The sequence below is a fragment of the Ambystoma mexicanum genome, chromosome 1p (genome assembly GCF_040938575.1).
Source record: "Ambystoma mexicanum isolate Mex_15411 chromosome 1p, UKY_AmexF1_1, whole genome shotgun sequence".
In the NCBI taxonomy this organism is placed as follows: Eukaryota; Metazoa; Chordata; class Amphibia; order Caudata; family Ambystomatidae; genus Ambystoma; species Ambystoma mexicanum.
The window spans coordinates 926,188,444-926,210,935 of NC_090921.1; positions in this window are offsets into that span (position 1 = coordinate 926,188,444).

Consider the following 22,492-nt stretch of genomic DNA (forward strand, 5'->3'; position numbering starts at 1 on the left):
TTCTGTGAATTTCAAGGGTTTTAACAGTGCATGCTAATTTCCTACAACTTACTAATATCATGCGTACCTCATATAGCAAAATCTTTGTCCAATTTACAAAGTGTCACCTTGAAACTACCTGTTAGCATCATTTTTAACACTTCTATACACTTTTTGAAACGTGTTGCACTGTTTTTGTGTCTGTCGACCTTCGCAAACATCTGACATCATCTCTGACTTTTCGGACAGTGTTATGTGGCTGCACGTGGGTGCTTCGCTGATATTTTCGAACTGCATTTCCTACTGATCTAGGAACTTTCAAACTCAAATTGTTCCCCTTGCACAGCTCCTAAACCTATTCTTAATCATTATCCATTACAATCTAGTACAGAACACATTCTTGGAAAAACTGCTATTTATCTTACAAATTGCATCAGCTATTGCCATCCCTCATCCCAAAGAGCCACCACCACCAGCTGGAGGACCTACGTAACAAAAAAAGCAGAGTACTTCCAATGACAATGAAGAGGCCCTAGAAGATGAGGTAGAGGAAGTGCCTACCTCTAGCACCAAGCGAGAATCATGGGTGTGGCAGTGCTTAACCACTGTTGGGAATTTACCAAAGGCTAAAGATACCAAAGTGAAACGCAGTGAGTGCAACGTTGTACTCAGTCGCGGACTACCTGAATAGTACGCCTGTGAGACCACCTCTATACGCGCCACACCCAATCCAACCAACCCAATGCTCTCAGAAAAGCTGTTCCTTTCTTAGCAAGTAGTAGACTGTCTTCCTCCAGCTCATCTTCCTCAACCAATACTGTAACCACACAGCCTACTTATGGGGAACACAAAATCCGTGCAGCTCCCTTGCAAGCAATAAAAGAGGCAGTTGATCCATATCTGTCGAAGGCAACAGTCCTCTGTATATACTGCAATATGTGCATACTGCAGGGGGAGCAATTTCAAAGTGCTTTTGAAACTGTAATCAAGGAGCATGAGAAACACTGTCCCCTATCTTAGATGGAACACATGCACAGCATCTTCCCCTGTCCACCTGTCCCTCCATATTAGTGCTTGGTGCCTCTTCCCTCATTTCCCTCCCTGTCTTATGTACTAACTGTAAGAGGATTCAATTCAATACTACAGCTAAGTCAATGCCTAGTCTGGGATACTGAATGGAAACCCTTATTGATATATCTTTATGTCCAGTTCATGCGTTCTGGATGACTACCCCTATATAACACCCCTCTCTTGGAATCCCCCTGACCCCACTGAGCCAAGAAGTAGTTCTGTTTTACAAGTTTAAAGGTTTATTTGATAATTTAAACAATATATATATATATATATATATATCACGCTTTATCATAAATTAATAATTGAATATCACACTGAATCTGAGCAGTAATCAATAATGGATAGTCTGGAACTAGCACACTTGTGAATAGGAACAGAAGAATAAGGTGGTAGAGAATACTTTATATAAGTTCAGATGGATGTAATGTTCAATGAAAATGCAATACAGAAAATACTCAATATTATTTCAACAAAACAATATAATCGCTTTTCTCTGGCAATCCCTTCCCCCCTTTTATGCAATGCAAGGAAATGGAAGGAAAGCACACAGTTCTCAGAAATGCAATCAAATGTAATTCAGTTCACCCCAGCAAGCTTAGACTACAGAAGTTTGAAACACAGGCCCAAAATGCGTTTATATGTGCTGGCAATGAAGTGAAAAATATGCTAAAATGCTTTTAATTCCCTCTAGAGGTTCAGGGTGAGTTTTGTCAAGTTAATATTAGTCCAGGCTCACTCTAGCAATGATTCAGGGATGGTTCTTAAGAGGCAAACGAATTTTTAGCAAGGAAAGCAAGAAAACTTCTGTTTTCACACGTGGAGAAATTTGCAAATCGCGGCAAATTCGCGAGTGCGTTTTCGCGATTGCGGCAAAACTATAGGGGGTAGGAATGCGGTTCTAGGTTCGTAGAAAAGCCAAGATTCCCAGCTTTCGGAGGAAAGTTACTGCAAGTCTCTAAGACAAACGGTCACGGAGATATGAGTGATATGGTAAAGGTCGTTTTTCAGATTTGAAATTTTAAAGTTCAAAAAGACAAGTGACCGCTAGCAACTAGAAAATGAGAGGGGACAGTTAGGAGGCAGTTGTACTTAGATTAAAATAGATTGAATTATATTATTTTAACTAAGAGATTGGTTCTGCACAGTTCTGCGAGGTACTCACAATATATTTAGAAATAGAATGGGCCTCGCCACGGATCTGGTCAGGTTTTCTTCACTCGCCACGGACTGTCTCTGCGCACAGCGTCTGGGTCAGCTCTGCTCTGCCTCTGGTTCTGCGAACTGCTCTGCTTCTCTGGGTACAGCACTGCTTCTGGATCTTTCTGCACAGCTTTCTCTGGACCCAGCGCTGATCTGCACGGCTCCTGGAAGTTGCTATCGCTGTTAGGTTTGCTGGATGCTGAGGCCCACTGAGAAGAGTTCTCAGTGTTTCTGTAAATATATATTTTGCTTTCAATTCAGTTCTCAGAGTGTTGGAGTCCGCCTCCAAGACTTGGGTGGGTCAGTCACATGTGTCTTCTGGCAGGCAGGCCTTTGTTGACAGGAAACAGTCAAAATCAACATATCCTATTCAATTGCAAGAGCCTATTGTGTGGTCTCCAGGAGGCTCCCAGCCAGTCTGCCTTCTATCAATCAAGAGGTCATGTGAGATTCTAACTCCTGGTGTGAATCTCTAGAGGTGAGAGGGTTTCCCAGGCTTCAGGCCTCTGGGAACAGCATGTGGCTAATTTTTAATTAAAATGCAGGCTTTGAAGTCAGCTGAGTCAAATCCCTTTGTCAGCAACTGCACTCAGTTCTCCTGTCAGAGTTTAGACCGCTAGCGCCGCCTTGAGGATTTTGTTGGTACTGCATGCAATTTTGGGATCTTTCTTGGATTAATGCATTCTAAACAGGAATGGTTCTTACATGGTAGTAAATCCTTGCTTAACATTGTTTTGATGGGGCTCCTTACAGTAAGATGGTTATGTGGAACCCCACAAAAGGGTTGAATCTTTAAAGTGGTCCAATTAGCCACGATTTCAGCAACTTTTTGACATCAGTAACAGTGGATTTTGTTAACAAAGATCTTTCTTTAAACTGGTGGGTGGCAAGTTAGGTAACCATTTTGGTGTGCGCACAGACTGCGTGGTTCTCCTGGATTCTGGCGCACTTGTGGGCTTTTTGGCCATCTTGGATTTTCTAAGCCCACAGCACCAAATGTTGCAGCATGATAGTCCAAACGTGGGTCAGGACACCCAACATAACCACTCCTGAAAAAATAAATATTTAAAGAAAGTTTCGTTTAGCATTTTGTGTTATGCCAATGGGAATTATGTGGCGTTCATCCCCCGTTCCAAGGTCTGAAACGGGGTATAACAGCCCGCCAGCCAAAGTTATTGACCCAAGAGAAGCAAGGGCGGCTATAACGAGGGCTCCGGACAGTTATCCCCTGTTCCAGCCCCAGCAATTGACATTAGCGCCCTTGGTTGCCCAACCTGGGGTGGTGAAAAAAAAGGTTTTCTTCCTACACTGAGACATGTGCGGCATCCCGCTATAAGAAGGTAAATTTGTTTCCAAGATGGCCACCATGGAAAGGGAAGGCAGACCTCAGAACAGAGCCCCTATTCCCTTTCCATGGTGGCCTTCAGAAGGCAAAGAGAGAACCCTATGACCATATTAATATGATCACATTTTATTTCCCTTTCAAACCTATCCCAATTTCCAAAGACTTTAGCCCATAGCCGGTCCCTGGTGGACATGGCCACTTTATCCCTATTGGTCATCCCTCATGGTCATGGCTATTAGCCAGATTGTCTGGGTCATGACCTTATGCCATGACCCGGACAATCTGGCCACTGCCCATGGCCACAGGCTATACCTCAGTTACTAAAGGTATAACACTATTTTTTGTACCCAAATTATGACACTAGTCAAAAAATAAAACACAGACACATTTGCAAAACATGCTGGAAATACGCCCATGTTTTAATTTTTCAAACATTTCAAAATGTACGTACACAAAATAATCATGTAACTTAGCCCCTACTTGACAAAATCCATTCAGACTTTGCACCACCATTCAAGGTTGGGGCTCTAATCTTTCTGAAAACATTTGTTCACATTCATAAAACCGTAACAAAGTTATAAGCCATCTAAAAATGTTGAGACCTCCCTCTGATTTAGCCCCCCTTGACAAAATCCCACCAAACTTTGCAAAATCATGTATTACTAGATCAAAAATATATTTGAAAGCTTTCGCAGATTCGTCAAATGGAACAACATTTATAAGCCTTTACCATATTTTGGGGCCCGCCTCAAATTGTGTTCCCTCTTGACAGAACAGCGCCACACTTTTTGAAACCATTCAGAATCAGTTCTAGAATGAAATTCCACAATTTCATGCAGTTTCATTGAGGGAAGCCAAAGTTATAAGCCATCCAAAAACTGTTTTTCATCATCGCTGTAATTCAAAAATAAGCCTAGATGCCCCGAACATCTAATATGTTTGATGACATCACAGGACTGCCCCTGGCTGTTTGTGGACATACGAGACGAACACCAATAGTTTGGCTTTTTAAGGCCATACCGCATTCCATCCTCATCACCCCTCACCTCCCCAGAGATTGTTTAATTAGTTTGACAAGTGCAATGTGTTTTTTAATATGTTTTTACCGCAATGTTCACGGACAATGGCACCTGTCTGTGAATCCAACATGGCAGGCGTTTCCAAAAACTCTGATGCACCTCACGTTTTTTTATTGACCAATTACCAAGTCCATCCGATGTCCACGGACATCACGTCACCCTCCAGGCCAATCGTAGGACTGTCCGTGGACTGAACAGGGAACCTAGATACCACTAATTCTATTTTACCTACTTTTTGTTCATTTAAAAAAAATACTGGACACATTTACACCAAATCTACCAAAAGCACACTTTTGGGAACAAACCGCCGCTCCTGCTGCAAATTTGGTGAAAATCTGTCCGCGGTTTGGGCTGGAGACATGAGCAACATTTCTTTTCCATTGCGTCTATGGGAAAAACCAGAGATTGTGTGACCCCCCCTAGAACTTTGCCCCCCCCGTCCCCCTTGATGTAACCACACCAAACTTTGCGGGATCAATCTGATGAGGCCATATGCTTTGCTTGCAAAGTTTTGTGAGGATTTGTTCCAGGGGGCAAAGTTGTAAGCCACCCGAAAAGTGTTCTTCCTATGGGTTGAGCAACTTAACCATAACTACAGGACAGCTACCGCAGGCCCTGTAAAAGAAAGAGTAGCTGGATTTTAGGGGTTATAAAGAAGAGAAGGGATACCTCAATTTCACTGGCCCATGAGGGATGGAAAGAATACACACTATAACTCCATATAGGAGTGTTAAAGCATTCCTGAAGCATACAGCCAATATGAAGGACACGTTTTAAACTCTGAGAAGTAGTCAATAAGAGATGAGATACATTTTCTAAGAATAGTAAAGGAAGATGTACGTAGGAGAACACATTGGAAGTGCACATCATTATAGGGTATATTTCTTTATAAAGCTTTCTGCATGTTTAATCTGATAGATATAAAACGACAGAAAAAATAAATAAATACAAGTGATTTTTGGTACAGTTTTTAAACAAAGGATTGACATCAGTCAGAAGGCTACAATTAAATGAAATTAATATACAAATAAAGAAGAGAACCTTCAAATACCCAAAAAAAAGAATGATATAAAAATAATTGATAGAAAATGTAAACGAAGGAGCAAGAAGAACAGTGGTCTAAACATTTTCAAAATATTTTAATTAACGGATTATGAGAGATGATTGATGGTGCTTGCTCAAAAAGATTAAAAAGGTATACTTAATAAACTTAGAAAAAAGAATACCACATCTCTTTTACACCTATGCAGAACATTGCTGAGATATGAAGCCAACATTAGGAAATATCATGCCGAATGGGTCAAGGACACAAGTAATAAAGCACTTATGTCATGGCCTCAAAAGGGGTTGTTATCAAAACCGGTATTATTTCACATGACAACATACTTGCATGCCACTCATAGAGGAAATATGTTAGAGGAAACTTTGGCAGTTTTAGAACTCTGGAAAATGTACCAGATTGAGAAAGAAGATCCAGCAGAAAGGGTGTGGGTGCTTAATCAGAATAAAGGAGAAGATCTAACACCTTGAGCTCCTATTTGTCCTCCTGAAAAACAAGATGTAAATATTGAAGAAAGTTGATTTTATCCTTTAAAGGAATTAAAGGCAGCGGCAGGGTATGTTAATCCAATATATGAGTGTGCTGCTTATAATAGTGAAGACACCACGGAAGAGTGCGGGAATAGAGAACCAAAAATATCCCAACACACGATGAAGATAAACAGTGTGATGAGAGAAAAGATAGACAAACAAGCATAGATAGAGGAAAAGGCAGACAGACAGAAGGGAGCAAAGGATTAAGTACAGGTAAGGGCATGACAATAGTACAGAATGAATAGATAGGAGGACAAATATTGCTCAAAATAACGATAAAAGCATTGATGGAGTACGGGAAACAGAGGAAAGGGAAGAATGAGAGAAAAGAGAGAAAGAGAAAGAAGAAGAGAGACTATACAAAGAAGAAAGGGACAAAGAATGTAAGCAAAGGGAGGAATGGAAATAGTGTGAGATTAGAAGAAGAGAAACCAAAAGAGGCAGACGATTGAAAGTATGGAGGTTACAGAGAAGGTGAGAGGATCGGGATTAAGGGATTTAAGGAAAAGAAAGAAAGAAATGAAGAGGAGTAGGATATTAAAACACCAAGAAATAGAATATGTGTGCTGCAGAAGTATAGTGCCTATAGAAGCACAAGAACAATTGGAAGAAGAAAGGGGATAACAACAGCCAAGAAGGGAGCTGCAAGGAATGCCACGATCAGCATGGGCTGATGGGCAGGATACAGAAGACACAGAGCAGAGGTTTGGGAAATTATATAGGCACATGAGGGATAGAGGAAGGTAAGAGAAAATTGGAAGTTCCTGATCAAGGCGAACTGAGGGTAAATCAGGGGATGTCATAAAAGACGGCCATAGAATGATGTCCTTAATTAGGTTAGATCTTGATGATGTAGAAGAATATAACAGCCATACGAGTGGGGGCATGATATCAGATGAAGAATGAGAGAATAAGAAAGCGCAGAGAGAGGGCACATGTAGATTTTCAAGAGAATCGAGTGTAGATAAAGGGGTAAAAAACAACAGAACCAACACCATATATTGAACAACTGCAAGCAGGGTCACATAGTACATGGGATATATCCCCACCTTATATAAGCAGATTAAGGGCATTGCCAGGACAGGAACAAACAGTGAAGAGCATGGCTGCTTTGAAAACAAGGATTGTGGGCAGGATTGTCACAATTCCCACTATTAGAGAAAGAGGGAGGGTTGACCACAATATATTCCGTAGCCACAAATTGATAAAGAGAATTTAAAGTGCACACTACCAAGTTTAACTTCAGGTGCGGGACAACTGATTTCTGAATTAGAGAAACAAACGTCAGGAGTGACTTTAGCTATGGGCGTCTTTAAAGGCCTATTATAACTCATCCTAGGGGAGAGAGCTGATAATATTTGGAAAAGAGCAGGATATCTGAAAGTCACTGCACAAATCACAGTGAATGATGGGTCGTCATTTAATAATTGTAGAACAGATGTACAGTGATCACTTACAGTACAATATCCTGATACAGCGTATATTGCAGCAGTAATGACTAAGAAACTGGGAGAGGCTGAAGACACCATTTTCTTTATTCAGGAAATTCAGGATAGATGGAATTTGGAGATGCATGAATCATGAGATAAGAGGGTAGCATTATTTTCCCACATTTTATGTCAAGGGCTGCCATTGATGGTACAATGTCAGTTAAAGAAATAGGTAGGGATGGAAGCTAACCTATGGCCAGAGATACAGTTGGCAATTGTACATTACTGTAGAATCAGAAAGGAGAAAGCCAAAAAGCATCCAGAGGGTAGAAAACAGGAAGCAGTGAATTTGGTGCAGAAAAAAATTATCAAAATATGAAGGAGCAGTATTGACAAACAATGAGAGAGTGACTGCACAAACAGTACAGTTACCAGAGCAGAATAATGCGGCATACGCTATGTATCAGAATGGGCATAATTGTATGCCTAGAGGCAGAAGAAATGGGCCTCAAGGAGGAGGATGATGTGGATTTCAAAATCCTCAAGGAAGGGGAGGATTTTAATGTTGGAGCAATGTTGAAGCTGTGGTAAATTAGGACATTTAGCTAGAGTATACAAACGCAGGGGAAGCATGCAGCAACAGAATTGGCAATCTCCAAGAGGGGGGGGTGGGATATACTCCATAGTATAATATAGATTCACATGCAGACTCAGAAATATGCACCGCAAGCACTGCAAATACAACAAGTTCGAATGCAACTGCATCCGGCACCTATTCAGACACAACAGGCACAGACACAACAAGTACAATATATGACAATGCAATAAACAGCTGCAACATAATGGCATATGGATACGGGAGCCATGCAAGTAGTCACACCCAAATCAGGGAGCATGACTGTGGTGGTAGGAAATCTTTCACAAGTAAATGGATGGATTTATATCCACAATAGGACAGCCCACAGAAGGACATGATGTGCTCAGTGCTATCTGTAACACCTGACCCCAGAGATGAACCAAGGGCCAATGTGACGATAGGAGACAAGACATTTTAATTTCTTGTGAACACTGGAGAAACTCGCTCCTATGTCCATGAGGGAAAATATCCCATTTCAGCTGCTGGCATGAATGCACAGGGATGTTCTGGGGCAATGAAGTTAGTTCCATTTACAGACAAATTACAGATTTCGATAGGTCAACATGACATGTGTATGCCATTATTATACTCTAGACAAACGCTGCTAAACATATTAGGCTATGACTTGATGATGAAACTTAACATGATGATATATTTTACTGACGAAGGAGTATTGTGTTCTACTCCAGGAATAAAATGGGCCTCATTAGGAGTTTGGAGGTAGCCATGCCGTTCTTACCGGGTACCGGGTCCGGATCCCAAAAATAGGGAATTACCGGGCCATGCCGACTTTAGTGGGCCCGGAAATTCCCTTTCGCGGGACCAGGACCCGGGACATCCCCATTCCCATTGAGCCCCAGTGGGGCTCAATGGGAATGGGGAGGATGCTAACAACGGGCCCGTTAATGACAGGCCCATTGTTAGCATCCTGTACTGCTAGCGGGTCCCGCTCTGCACGTCTGGTCTGGCCAGGCATCCAGAGCGGGACCCGCTGCAGACCTCGTAATGTGGTCGCCCAGAATGAATGGTACCGGTCCCTTACCGGCACCATTGATTCCGCAGGCACCAGCCTTGTAATGAGCCCCAATTATGTGAATGTGAGTGAACTCTAACTAGCCTTCACAGGAAAGAAAGTTCTACTAAGAGTACTGCTAGATGAGGTTGTGTTTTTTGTATGGAGTTACTTTTTTATATGGAGTGACTATCTTATTATCATGGATGCCTAAATTGATCATCACGTTATTGAGAATACCCGATACATTTTTTCAAATTATTTTTATTGACAATACTCAAATGAGGCTGAGCAAGAGTGCTGGCCCAACCGGCAATAACATCAAAGTGAAACAAGTTGTCAGCAACATTTTCTGCATTTCTTCTTTTTAACCTTAACTCCCATCCCCCTAACCCCCCCTCCCACCCCTCCCCCCAAACATTTAACTTGCCAAGTCTTGGGGTATTGCAAAACTTTCCAAGCTTAGGAGTGAACACTCGCTTATCACATGCTTGTATTTAATACTCTTGAGACAGCGGGGCCCAACAAGAGGATCGTTAAACAGTAGGCATCTTGGGTTTGTGGAAGGTGTAAGAGGGTATGCCATTACTACCCAGCTCTGTATGCATATTACAGCCTCATGGTAACACAATCATCATGCAGGAGAACTGCGGTCCATTCTTGCACAAACTCAGACATGGTGTCCTTTGCTATAGCGGTAAGTTTTTCATATATGAAGATCATCCTGAGCTTACAGAGCCATTCCTCTTTAGAGGGGGCCAGGGCGCTCTTCCACTTTTGGGCAAGCGCCACTCTCCCTGCTCGCAGCATTGCACCGATGACCTTGGGATACACATTAGTTTCAGTCTCTGGCATGGGAACGCCCAGCAGAACCTCTAGCGGGTGGAGTGACGGGCTGAACCCCTCAATGTCTTTAATCCAGCTGAGCAATTCCGACCAATAGACCTGTATGGCCGGACAGCCCCACCACATGTGAAACCAGGTTCCCCGTTGGTGGCAGCCCCTTGGACAAAAGGGGGATACTTCCCGGAACATCTTGGATAATAAGGCCGGGGGGCGATGCCACGAGTGTAGGATCTTAAAGCTATGTTCCATGGCAGCGGTGTACAGGGAACCTGAGAAAATAGATTTGAATACAGCCCTCCAAGTGTGGTCGTCTAGTGGCATGCCCAGCCTTTCTTCCCATATGTGTTTGAAGGGTTGTCTACCCTCTAGGTCAGCAGTTATCAGAGCTCCATAAAACTTGGATACCGAGCCCTTCCGAGTTGTGCTTTTAGCCAATATGGTTTCAAATGGAGTGAGGGAGCGTCTAAGCTGGTCAGCCCACCTAGGGTGTGTCAGAATTCCCTTCAGCCGCAGGTATTCAAAGACCGTGGGGGGTCTATCTGCTAAAGCCTCACTCAAGCTTTCATTCTCTATAAAGCCCTCTTCCCGCAGGAGTTGGGAGACCCTTTCCAAACCCATATCTGACCAGGCCTGAGTGTCTTGGAATCCCCTAGAGCCCAGATCTATGGGGGGGCCCCAGAGCGAGGACAGCGGGGAGGGCCACGTTGACACTAGTTTATTAGCCTTGTTGGGCTTCCATTGTGCCCACAGGGCTGCCAGGGTGGGGTGAGTTCTTATCTGGGATGGAAGACTCCTTGGAGGAGCCCATAAAAGGTCTCTAACTTTTTTCGGGTGGGTGTGCATGTCTTCGATATACGTCCAGTAAGTACCCATATCGTCCCGTATATGCTCCAACATTACCCGGAGCTGGGCTGCTTTGTAATAAAGCCGGAAGTCGGGGAGGCCGAAACCTCCATGGGTCTTCGGGAGGGTCAGGGTGGCGGTCCTGATCCTTGGCCTCTTACCGTTCCAGATGAACATAAGAACTCGAGACTGAAGCACCTCGAAAAAGGACTCGGGTACCACAGTGTGAAGCGCTGCGAATAGATAGAGGAGGCGGGGCAAGATATTCATCTTCCCTGTGACCATGCGCCCGAGCCAGGAAAGCGTGAGGGGTGTCCAGCGCCTGAGGTCCCTACTGATTTGAGAGAGGATCTCCGGGAAATTGCTCTGGTATAGTTGGGATAAATCTCTGGGGATGGTGGTGCCGAGGTACCTGGTAGATATCCGTTCAATTCTGACCCCAAGCATGTCGGAGTTGTTTCCGATGTCTTGATCCCCCAAACCCATGGGCATGATACTTGATTTGGACGTATTAATCTTCAGTCCCGAGAAGGAGCCGAAGAGGTGTATAAGATCGAACAGCCGGGGTAGGGAATCTTGGATGTTGGTTAGGTAGCTCAAGATGTCGTCTGCGAAGAGGGAGAGCTTAAACTCGCAGACGCCGCAATGTATTCCCGTAATTTCCGGGTCATTCCTAACCGCTATGGCTAGAGGCTCCATTGCCAGGGCATACAGTAGGGGCGACAGGGGACATCCTTGCCGAGTGCCCCTAGAAAGGGAAAATGGTTCTGAGGTGCCCCCATTGACCAGCACTCTCGCCACGGGGCCATTGTAGAGCGCTGCGATCCACCCACAGAATTTGTCACCTAGCCCCATCTTTCGGAGAACCCTACCCATGTAAGGCCATTCGACACGGTCGAAGGCCTTCTCTGAGTCTAGTGAGAGGAGGTACCCTTCCACTCCTTGTCGAGATGCCTCATGCATGAGGTCGAGGGTTTTTCTGATATTGTCCGACCCCTGGCGCCCCGGGATGAAGCCCACCTGATCTCCATGCACCAGGGTGGGGAGCAGTTTGGCCAGTCTATTCGCTAGGAGCTTGGCTAAAATTTTCACATCGGTGTTAAGGAGGGATATGGGGCGATATGATTGGCAATATGAGGGATCTTTGCCCTCTTTAGGCAGGACAACAATCAAGGCTGACATCATCGAGGGAGGTAGGGAACCTTGGTCAAGTGCCGCATTGAACATCTTAGCCATAAATGGGGCAAGCGTGGACCTATATGTCTTGTAGAATTTGACTGTGAACCCATCATCACCCGGGGCTGTGCCGCTCTTCAAGGAGGATATGGTATCTATTACTTCTTCCGGGGAGATGGGGCTCTCGAGTGAGTCCGCTTTGTCCGGGAGAAGGCCCGGTACAGGGAGGGAGTCCAGGAAGCTATTGACGTCGTTCCCATCCCCTGTGTATTCCGAGCGATACAGTTTTTTGTAGTATAGCCTGAATTGTTCCGCTATCTCGGTATCTCTCGCGGTCGAGTCCCCTTCCGGGGTGTGAATTGAGTTCACCCTCCTGCTATTTCTAAGGTCTCGAAGTCTCCAGGCCAAGATTTTATCTGCCTTTTCCCCCTTCTCCATATACCTCTGCTTCAAAAAGGAGAGCTTCTTCTCCGTTTGACCCACCTGGAGGTCTGCCAGCTTAGTTCGCAAGCCCTGTAGTTCCTCCCATTGCCCGGGGAACATCTGTGACCTTAACTTCCCCCCCGGTTGGATGGCCTCTATTTTGTCCTTTAACACTTTCTCCTCCCGTTCCCTCTCCTTCTTTCTCCCGGATCCAATACCTATGAGGGTGCCTCTAATAGTTGCCTTAAATGCCTCCCACACTCCCATGGTTCCAACCTCCCCGTTGTCGTTGAGAGTGAAATAGTCCTCAATGGCTATTAGGAGGGATTGACGGATCTCCCTGTCCTTCAAAAGCAGGTCATTACACCTCCACCGGGATCCGGTTGCCGGGACAGGGGGAAGGCCAATCTTAATCCTTACCATATCGTGGTCGGACCATGGGACAATCTCCACTCCAGAGCTCGTGACCTCTCCCTGCAACGAGGCATCGGCCAAGATATAATCTATGCGAGAAAAGGCCGCATGTGTTTTTGAATAATATGTGTAGTCCGGGTTCCGACCCATCTCAAGGATGCACGTGTCAGCCAAGCCCAGATCCCCATTAACTTCCTGGAAGGCCATCGCCAGCTTCTTGTGGTGACTGACATTGGGGCAGGGCTTATCAGATTTCCTATCCCTCTCAGGGCAAAGCACCATGTTGAAATCTCCCCCAACCAGCAGGGTACCCTCAGAGAATGACATTATTATCCCTCTCATCCCTTCCCAGAAGGTGTCCTGCGCTTCATTCGGAGCATATATGCAGACCAGAGTGAACAAGCGCCCCCTCACCTCCCCCTTTACCATGAGATAGCGGCCTTCCGGTTCTGCTTTTGAGGCTTTAAACACAAAGTGGGCCCCAGGGGAGATCAACAAGGCCACCCCCCGCTTCTTTGACTGAACGGAGGCCGAGTACATCTGAGCTATGGGTTTGGCCCTGAGCTTAGGCTCTTTTCCACGAACCCAGTGAGTCTCCTGCACAAAAAGAAAGTGAAGCCGCAGCCTCACAAATTCTCTCACAATTAGAGACCTCTTTGTGGGCGAGTTAAGTCCCCGAGCATTCAGTGACCCCACTGTCAGGAATTGGAGCGGGTCATCCATTAAAGCGCAGAGAAAAGCTCATAGCTCCGATTTTAGAATAGCAAGCGTTTTTACTCCCACAATACTTCCGCAGCCCTCTGTTGGCTCGAAGCGGCCCCAGGGGTGCGAGGACACCCGAAAGACTTGGCACACTGTAACCGTAACCCCAACAACATAACTCCCCCTTTTTCCCCCCTCCCCTCTCCCCCCTAATCGCCTGGTCGTTCCCTGGCTTCATCCGATTGCCAGACCAGGCCACCAGTGCCTCCCCTCCGCAGGCTCACTAACTCATCATAGCCAACTTTCTGAGCCCCCCCCCCCCGGTCCAGTATAAAGTACAAACAGCTACTACATCACCCTCCACTTGCATAGGCAGTTTTCGGTTTAGTCATCTGTCGCCAAATGTTCGCCTCAGCTATTTGGAGGGCTCGGCGAAGCAGGGGTCATTCTCCTAAATTTTCTCTGGCCTCGCACTCTGCGCCTCTCCTTGGGAGCTTTGTTCCCGCTAGGGCCTGTCGGTGCTCGCTCACGTTCCTGCTCTCCCGTTGCCGTGTTTACATTGTCCAAAAGTTCACCTGACACTCTTTGAATATCATCTTCTGTGATCAGGACGTATTTGTAGCCCTCGAGTTCAAAGGAGAGGGAGAAAGGATATCCCCACCTGTAGCGGACCCCCTTGGTTTGAAGCATCTTTGTCAGAGGGGAGCATAGGCGCCGTCTTGCAAGGGTGAAGGCCGACAGGTCTTGATACACCGAAATCCGGGCCCCCTCCCACTCCACAGGGCCCTTCTTACGAGCCAGTTCCAAGATCCTGCTCTTTTCCGAGAAATAGTGAAAGCGAACTAGAACAGATCTGGGGCCTCTGGAGGGTGCACCTGCTCTATGGGCCCTGTCGATGGTTGGTTCGCTAGTATTCGCCCCTTCGAAAAGTGCCCCTATTACCGCATTGACGGCCTTGATGATGTCTGATTGAGTTTCCCCCTCATGCTCCGGGAGGCCCAGGAAACGTAGGTTGCAGCGGCGTTCCCTATTTTCCAAATCGTCCATTTTTAAAGAGCATCTTTCTTCTCTTCTCTCGAGCTCCGACAGGCGCATGTCGAATTGCGTCTCAAAGATGTCGCTTGAGGCCGTGGTGTTCTCTAGTGCCTGGACTCTGTCGTCAATATTGTCCACTTTTTTGTCTAAGGTGTCCAGTCTCAGAGCAATATCCGCCCTAAAGCCTCTAATTTCTTCCAGTAGGGCCGCCATGCCTCTGGTGACCGTGCTAGTATCCGCTGGCTCTTGCTGCGTTTGGGTCGCCATTCCGGGCGTCCTCGGGGGATCAGGGGTCGTGCGTCGAAACCTTTGTAGGGATTCTCTCCAGCTCATCAATTCCACTCAAGCATCTCTGCTCCGCGGCTGGTCCCTCTGGATATTCAGGGCCGGCGAGGCCCGCCTGTCCTCCCCGAGACCGTGTCGTCCGGGGCGGGGGCCTCCGACTGATGTGTAGCCGGGGGCGAAGACCCAGCCCCCGGGGCCCCCGGACTGGTTTCCCCCCGCAGGTATAGAAGTTTTCTCCAGAGGATTCTCTCCTCGACTCTCCCCTCTCCAAGTTACGCAGCTGTGTTTCCGTCGAGGTTGCAAGGGCCCTCTGCACGCCAGCGGGTGGGTGCGGGGTGTGGTCTGCCTGCCCGGCTGGTCAATCCGCCTCGGTAATGCGGTTTACAGGGGGCGCCCCGTCGCCAAAGGTCCCTGCGGGGTTTGCGCCTATGTCGCCGGCGCTCCCCAACCCCGCTCCCGGCTCTCCCTGCGGCGCCGTCGGCTCCCGGGGGGGTCCTCCGGATTGGGCCTGCACTGCCTCACCTCATGAGTGTAGGGTTTCCACTCATGGAAGGCCGTGGTTTGTCAATATGGGCCAGTGTGAGCCCTCACCAGATACTCCAATTCGCCCTGCGCGGGCTCCTACAGGTCCAATCCCCACTCTTGGGGGCCGCCGTGCTGCGCTCCTCACCTGGTCGCCTGGGCCTCGTCCGGGTCCTCAGCTCCGCCGTGCTCTCGGGGGGCCGCCCCTCGTCTCCGGATCCCCCACGGGAGCCTCCGGGGACACCCGACCTCCACGCGGCCGGGGGGGGGCGTCGGCCCGAGTTGTCCGCCCGCTCGGCAGGCCTCGCTCGAGCCCGGCGTTGGAGCAGATCTTCGCGGAGCCGCGGCGCCGCAGGGAGGAGGGGCCTCGGTCCCGCGAAACTCGGAGGCCCCGTTCTCCGTCGCGGCTCCACCTCGGGGTGCCAAATTTGGGCCAGGGGTGCCCGGGGCACTCGTGTGGGTGGGGGTGATGTCGGTTCCTCCCTCCGGGGGTGTCTGGGGGGGCTCAGAACCCAAAAACCGCGCCTTGGAGGGGAGACGAGCCGAGATGCGTTAGATCATCTCTGCGCCCCCTGGTGGACTCCTTACCCGATACATTTTTGTTCAGGCCACAGATTCCTATGGATGACGAGGAAGGGCAAATTATCCCTTTACAACTAGAAGCTGAAAGAGTGAGAGGAGAAAGGGTGATGCTTCATGGGATAGATGCTGAGGGAAGGGGGTCGAGAATGGTGCTAGCCCTTGATGAAGGATCTAGGTTGGTAGATTTGACAGATGAGGAGCTAATTAGGGATGACTATTCAAATGTTTACTTAGTATTTTTCATAAATCTTACTTATTGGAATAAAGTAGAGAATGTAGAAATACAGCAGAGAATAGCATTGGTAAAAAAGAAACTGCCATCTTTTCAGGAATATTTTGAAAATGTACCAAGTATCTTATGCACTACAAGTCCATATGAAGTGGTTCTATTGAATGGTGTGGGAGCCGAAGAAATTAAACTCAAACCAGGAGCAATTCTTCCACGTGCAAAACAGTATCCCATGTCTAGAGAAGCACATGAAGGTATATTCGAAACCATGTCTGCTTTAATGAAAGAAGGCATTTTGGTACCATCTGTTTCTGCGTGCAAGACGGCTGTGTATCCTGTCAAAATATTAATGGGGCGTGGGGGGTCATGGAGATTCATCCAGCACTTGAGACCTCTAAGCAATATAGTTGAAACAGAATTTCCTTTAGTTCCAAATCCTGCCATAATATTGCGTAATATCCCATTGAAAACAAAATATTTCATTGTTGTAGATTTAAAAAAAATATTTTTCCTAATTCCCCTTCATGAAGATTCACAAGATTTGACATCCTTTTCATATAGAAGAATTTGTCTGAAACATACATGTTTGCCCAGGGCTATTGTGAGTCCTCATCAATTTTTACTAGAGTCCTTCGGATGGACTTGGGTAATGGTCAACTTGAAAGTACCATACTTCAATATGTAGATGACATTTTAGTGTGCAATGAGACAGAAGAAAGATGCACAGAGGACTCTGACAAACTCATGACTATACTGGCAGAGAAATGGCACAAAGTAGATAAGGAGAAATTACAATATTTTCAAACAAAAGTACTTTATATAGGACAGTTGATCTTACATGAAGGGAGAAATGTGACACCGGAAAGGGCAGAGGCTATTATGAGAACTGAACAGTCAGAAAAGTGAGACAAATGCAACAGAATTTAGGCTAATGCAAATATTGCTAGGACTGGGTGTATGATTACAGTACATATATTTGACATATTTTAAAAGGACTCAAAGAGGGACAGATGACAAGAAATAAACTAATATGGACAGAAAAGATGACTGATGTATCTCATGAATTAAAAAGGGTCTATCAGCACAGCCCCTTTGTTAGGGATTCCAAATGACAGTAAAGAATGTTATTTATTTTCTCATTCAAACGGAGAAGTCATGACAGTAGTGCTTAAACAGAAAGTAACATTAGGACATGGTCATAAACTAGTGGCTTTCTATAGTCGGATCTTAGATCCAATCATGAAAGGACATTATCCTTGTGAGCAATCTTTGTTGACAGCTGCCTTTGGAATTGAAAAAGCCTCAAGCATAACCATGGGAAGTTCAGTGACAGTGTTCATAGAACATGCATTATTTGCAAATTTGGAGACACCTAAAAGTATATTGGCCACACAAAGAGCATCAGGATATGAGGTAATTTTCTCAAACCCTGCATTCAATATTGTTAGGTGTAGCACAGTGAATCCAGCAATGTTTATAGCTGAACCAGTGGGAGAAGATTATGGCATGCGTGATTGTACAACGTATGCAGAGTGTTATGATAATATTGCCCAAGTTAGAGAATATTCTCTAGGGAGGGCGGAAGTGGTCTTCATTGATGGGTCATCGAGAATTGAGCGAGCAAAAAGCTGAGGTGAGACATACAGGATCTGCAGTGGTAAAACTGAACCGAGAAGGTCAATTTGAGGTAATGATTAGTAGGAGATTGTCCCCAAATTACTCGGCACAGGCTGCAGAATTAGTCACACTTTTGATGCGCTATGAAGCTTTGAGGATGAGGATGTGACAGTGTACTCTGACTCCGCCTACATGACGTCAACTGCACACACAGGCTTGTCACGTTGTAAAAGGAGGGGTTTGCTCCAGGCAGACGGTACTCCAGTGCAACATGCAGGATTATTAGAAAATCTCATTAAAACACTACATTTCCCATAGGCCATAGCGATCACAAAATGGGAAGCCCTTTCCAAGAGAACAGATTTAATCTCTCGTGGAAACGAAACTGCTTATTTAGAAGCAAAAAAGCACATTTGAAAGTGAGAATATAAGTCAGGCAACAGGGCAATGCATGCTGGTTAAAGAAGTATTTAATATGACATCCATTGTGCACTTCATCGAAATCCAAGGACGAGCATTGCACGAAGAAAAAGAGTTATGGTTCTCTATCCCCTACTGAGGTGATTTGGAGACAGAATAGCAGTGAAAAGCCAGTTATGCCTCTAGCATTATTGAGGGCAGTGTTGGACAGCTTCACTACCCAGCACATGTGACTCGGCAGAGTCCAGCTGCTACTGTTGCAGAAGAATGGATTGTACCAAACTTTTTTGAACATGTGGCACAGTTCATTGTAAACTGTATTGTGTGGTGAAAATGTACTGCAGGACACACTTTGCGAACAGTGTGAGGAGTAATTCACAGACTAAATGGACCATTCCAGCATTCACACATAGATTATGTAGATATTCTGCAGATTTGCAATGGCTATAAATATATGCTCGTAATATGTCCCTTTTCATGATAGATTGACGCAGGTCTATGCACACATCTTGATGCTGCATGCACGGCCAAGTTCCTTGTGTACAAAGTAAGTATGGTGTGTGTGCGAGGTTTTGCAATCCGATAATGGACCACACTTCGTAAAGAGCTATTTGAAAATATAGTTAAGCTATTATGCATTAGACAAAAGTTTGCTTCAGTTTATCATCCACTAAAAAAATAGATTTGTTAGAAATTAAATGGCCTTTTGAAAGAGAGGATAGCAAAACAAAAAGTCACTTTAAAAAAGGGATGACTTCATTGCCTATATCTTGCACTATATGCGCTGCAGACCCATCCAGGCTTAGATCACCATCGCATGCCCCATGAGTTTATGACTGGACAGCATATGAGAATTCATTTCACTACCCCAACAAGGGCAAATGCAGACACCCAAAGAGTAGTGAGGGCTTTAGGCAAAGAAATGCATGATTATTTGAATGCAATGACTGCATGTGTTTCTTTTATGTCTTAACAGCTCCATTACCGATGAGAGGGGCCAAGAGAAACAAAGAAGGATAATCAGCCCATTGATTTGGACGAGATGCTCGAGCCACTTAGACTATACTCTGGGGACCAGGTGCTGGTGCGTACATCTGTGCGCACCGGGACTACCCCCCACTTTGAGGGTCCCACTGAAGTGGAGGAAGCAAGCCCTACTGCTGTAAAACTAAGGAAGGCCACCGTGGATACATTTACATGACATCAAACCCTACAAAGGAGAAACATTGACCTCTCCTGCAGCTATAACTTCTGAAGCAAGTGATAAACTTCGGCACAGGAAGACAAGACCCATGACCAAAAGTCAAAACAATGCAAAGGAAGGAGAGCAACACTTTTATATTAGGGTTTCTCAAAGACTGATGGAATTGCAGTGATAGTGGAACACCTTCCCTAGAATAAGATTAAAGAGACAATAGTACAGAAGCAGTGGAAGTCAGAAGAAAAGATAAATATTGTATTTCTTATGCTACCTATTGTCCATACGTTCTTACTTGCAGTCTTCTCATATATATTGCAGCCTTACCCAGCCCTGATAAGAATACATACAGATACAGTGGTGTTTCTCTGCAATCCTAAGAACAACAGTATTGTTTTGAGAATTATACTGGCAATTATTTTAATGTGTGTGTTATAAATTCATGAATCATCAATAATCAACATACTTGGTATATATTAAACATAATTAGGGAGACAAGGAAATGTTTCACGAGGTAAAAACTGTAGCTCGACTAGAGAATTGTACTATACGTAGGATAATTGTTGGAGCTTGTTGTAGTATTTTGATATTGGCTGCTATCCTTCTTAGGTTTACATTCACACACATTATAAGCAGTGATGAACAAGAAAATAAGACATTTATCATTGTCCCCATTTTCTCCTTTATCCCCATTAAGAGTCCAAAAACGTCACTGATTTCTGATATTAAAAGACATTTTTTTCAAATAAAGAGAGATGCTGAGGTAGACAATGAAAGTATAAACACATACTTAGATAAATCAGCTCATCTAGCTAATGATTTATGGTACCAGCACATGAAAGAGGTGGGAGAGAGTTCATCAGAAGAGAGATGTTATGCCTGTTGCTCAATACCGTATGCCATAAATGCGGCAAGAAAATGTATTGCAAAAGAAATACCTTCACATGATGCAAAGTGTCTCAGTCATCTGGCAGCATCTACCACCAGAGGACAATTCGAAGGAAAAAGGGCAATTCTAAGATGGTGATCAAGAAAGACTTTCCCATACGAAATGCATATGTGAAGACAAAATAAATGGAGACTGGAATGGGGTGGACAATTAAAAAACATTTATATCCATCCCAGTATGGAGAACAAATAAAAACTGTTGAAATGAAAACAATGAACTGCTCAGACATGACGGAAAAATCAGGAGAGCCCAAATGCGAGGAGAGAGCACAGCTATTGGTGTATGGGCATTTAGCAACAGGTAATGGATGGGAGATTGACTAATAGCATGCCCTGCACATTTATTGAAGAAAGAAGCAATAAACAAGATGAAAAGGTTAAACGATGAGTGTGTGGAATCGTGGGCCAAGTATGCAAAACTACTAAACTGGGTTGACAACAAAGCAGGACCAGTGCATATATTACAATTGAAGAGCGCAACAACATATTTCAAGAATAATGGCAAGGTCTATTTTGGAAGGCACAAAAATTGTGGAGATTTAATTGAAGTGCCAGGATTGAATGAAGGAACTGCAGAACTAATGGATCAGTATTGGGCCTGTGGATCCAGGGGCTACATACAGTTGCTTAAAGATTGCGGAGGAGTGTGCTCCATTGTGAATGCACATATCCCAACATTAGTGGATCCCCAAAGTGACCTCCACATTGAGCAGTTTCCAAAAATGAATGAGCACCAAGAAGTAAGAGATAATTTCATCTTCGTACGACTAGAAAGGGAGAATTGTAGAGGAGGTCCCAAATGTAACCTGCACTCCAGTTGCCCATTTTGAAGTACCAGGAAAATTCACACCGATATGTGACGTGTGATGAGCAAATAAACCAGCAGAGAGCTGCACTAGAGCTCTGCCCAGTGCCAATCAGAAGATCAATACCTATTGAAGTGCCAATAACCAGACAACCATGGACAATTAAGGTATCCATTGAGACAACCCTACCAGCAAATGACAAGAAATGAAGATTGCTTAAACACTGTCCCAGAAGAAACTCAAAAGGCCTTAATTGAAGATGAATGGTGACGACACAAGGGCCCAGACAGACGTACAGATGAACGAAACGACAACCAAAAGATGACACACAAAGACAAAATGTTATGAATAATGATGTCATGAACTTAGAAGGAGAGGCGATGCTGAACCAGATAGAAATTTAAACTGTAACTCAGGATAAAAATATTCAACCAGCTAACGCCTGTACATATGCTTGTAACACAAGAAGCTAAGAAAACAGTGTGGCTTGCTATACTTAGTAGAAGAATAGAGTGGCAAGCACCAACTATATATCTACTTCAACGAAGCACATTATATAAGTGCAAGTCCACTTTATACAAAAGCAGAACTAACCCAGGTTATTAAGGGTCAAACAGGCCAGGATTCGCATTCCAGCACAAAGCAAGAAGAGAGGGCTGAAATGAAACTCAGCAAGAAGCAGCTCGTGCCTGGGAAGTCGAGGTCAAACCAAGAATGGGAGGCGGATAGTAACTTCGGAGAAGCAAAACTTAAGGAGCAGAGCAGCCTGCCCCATGATGGTCGAAATAAGGAGGCCAGGCAGGTTGCGGCCAAAATGAGAATTAAATGCACAAATAGAAGGAAAAGGAAGCCGATTCATGGTGTACTAACACGTGACCAGCCAAGCGTGAACAGGTACCAATGTCTGATGTCACACAAAACCAGAAGATACCATAACTTTTCCTGACAAGAAGCTAGATTTTTGAGGCCAACCACAGCCAAATAATTGACACATAGCAATAAAGTACTGATTGATGGAAGGGAGTCTGGGTGAATCTTGGGGCATCCTGTATCTGGGTGTCCATTCTGCATGCTGCTAATTAAAGTGGAGATTTATG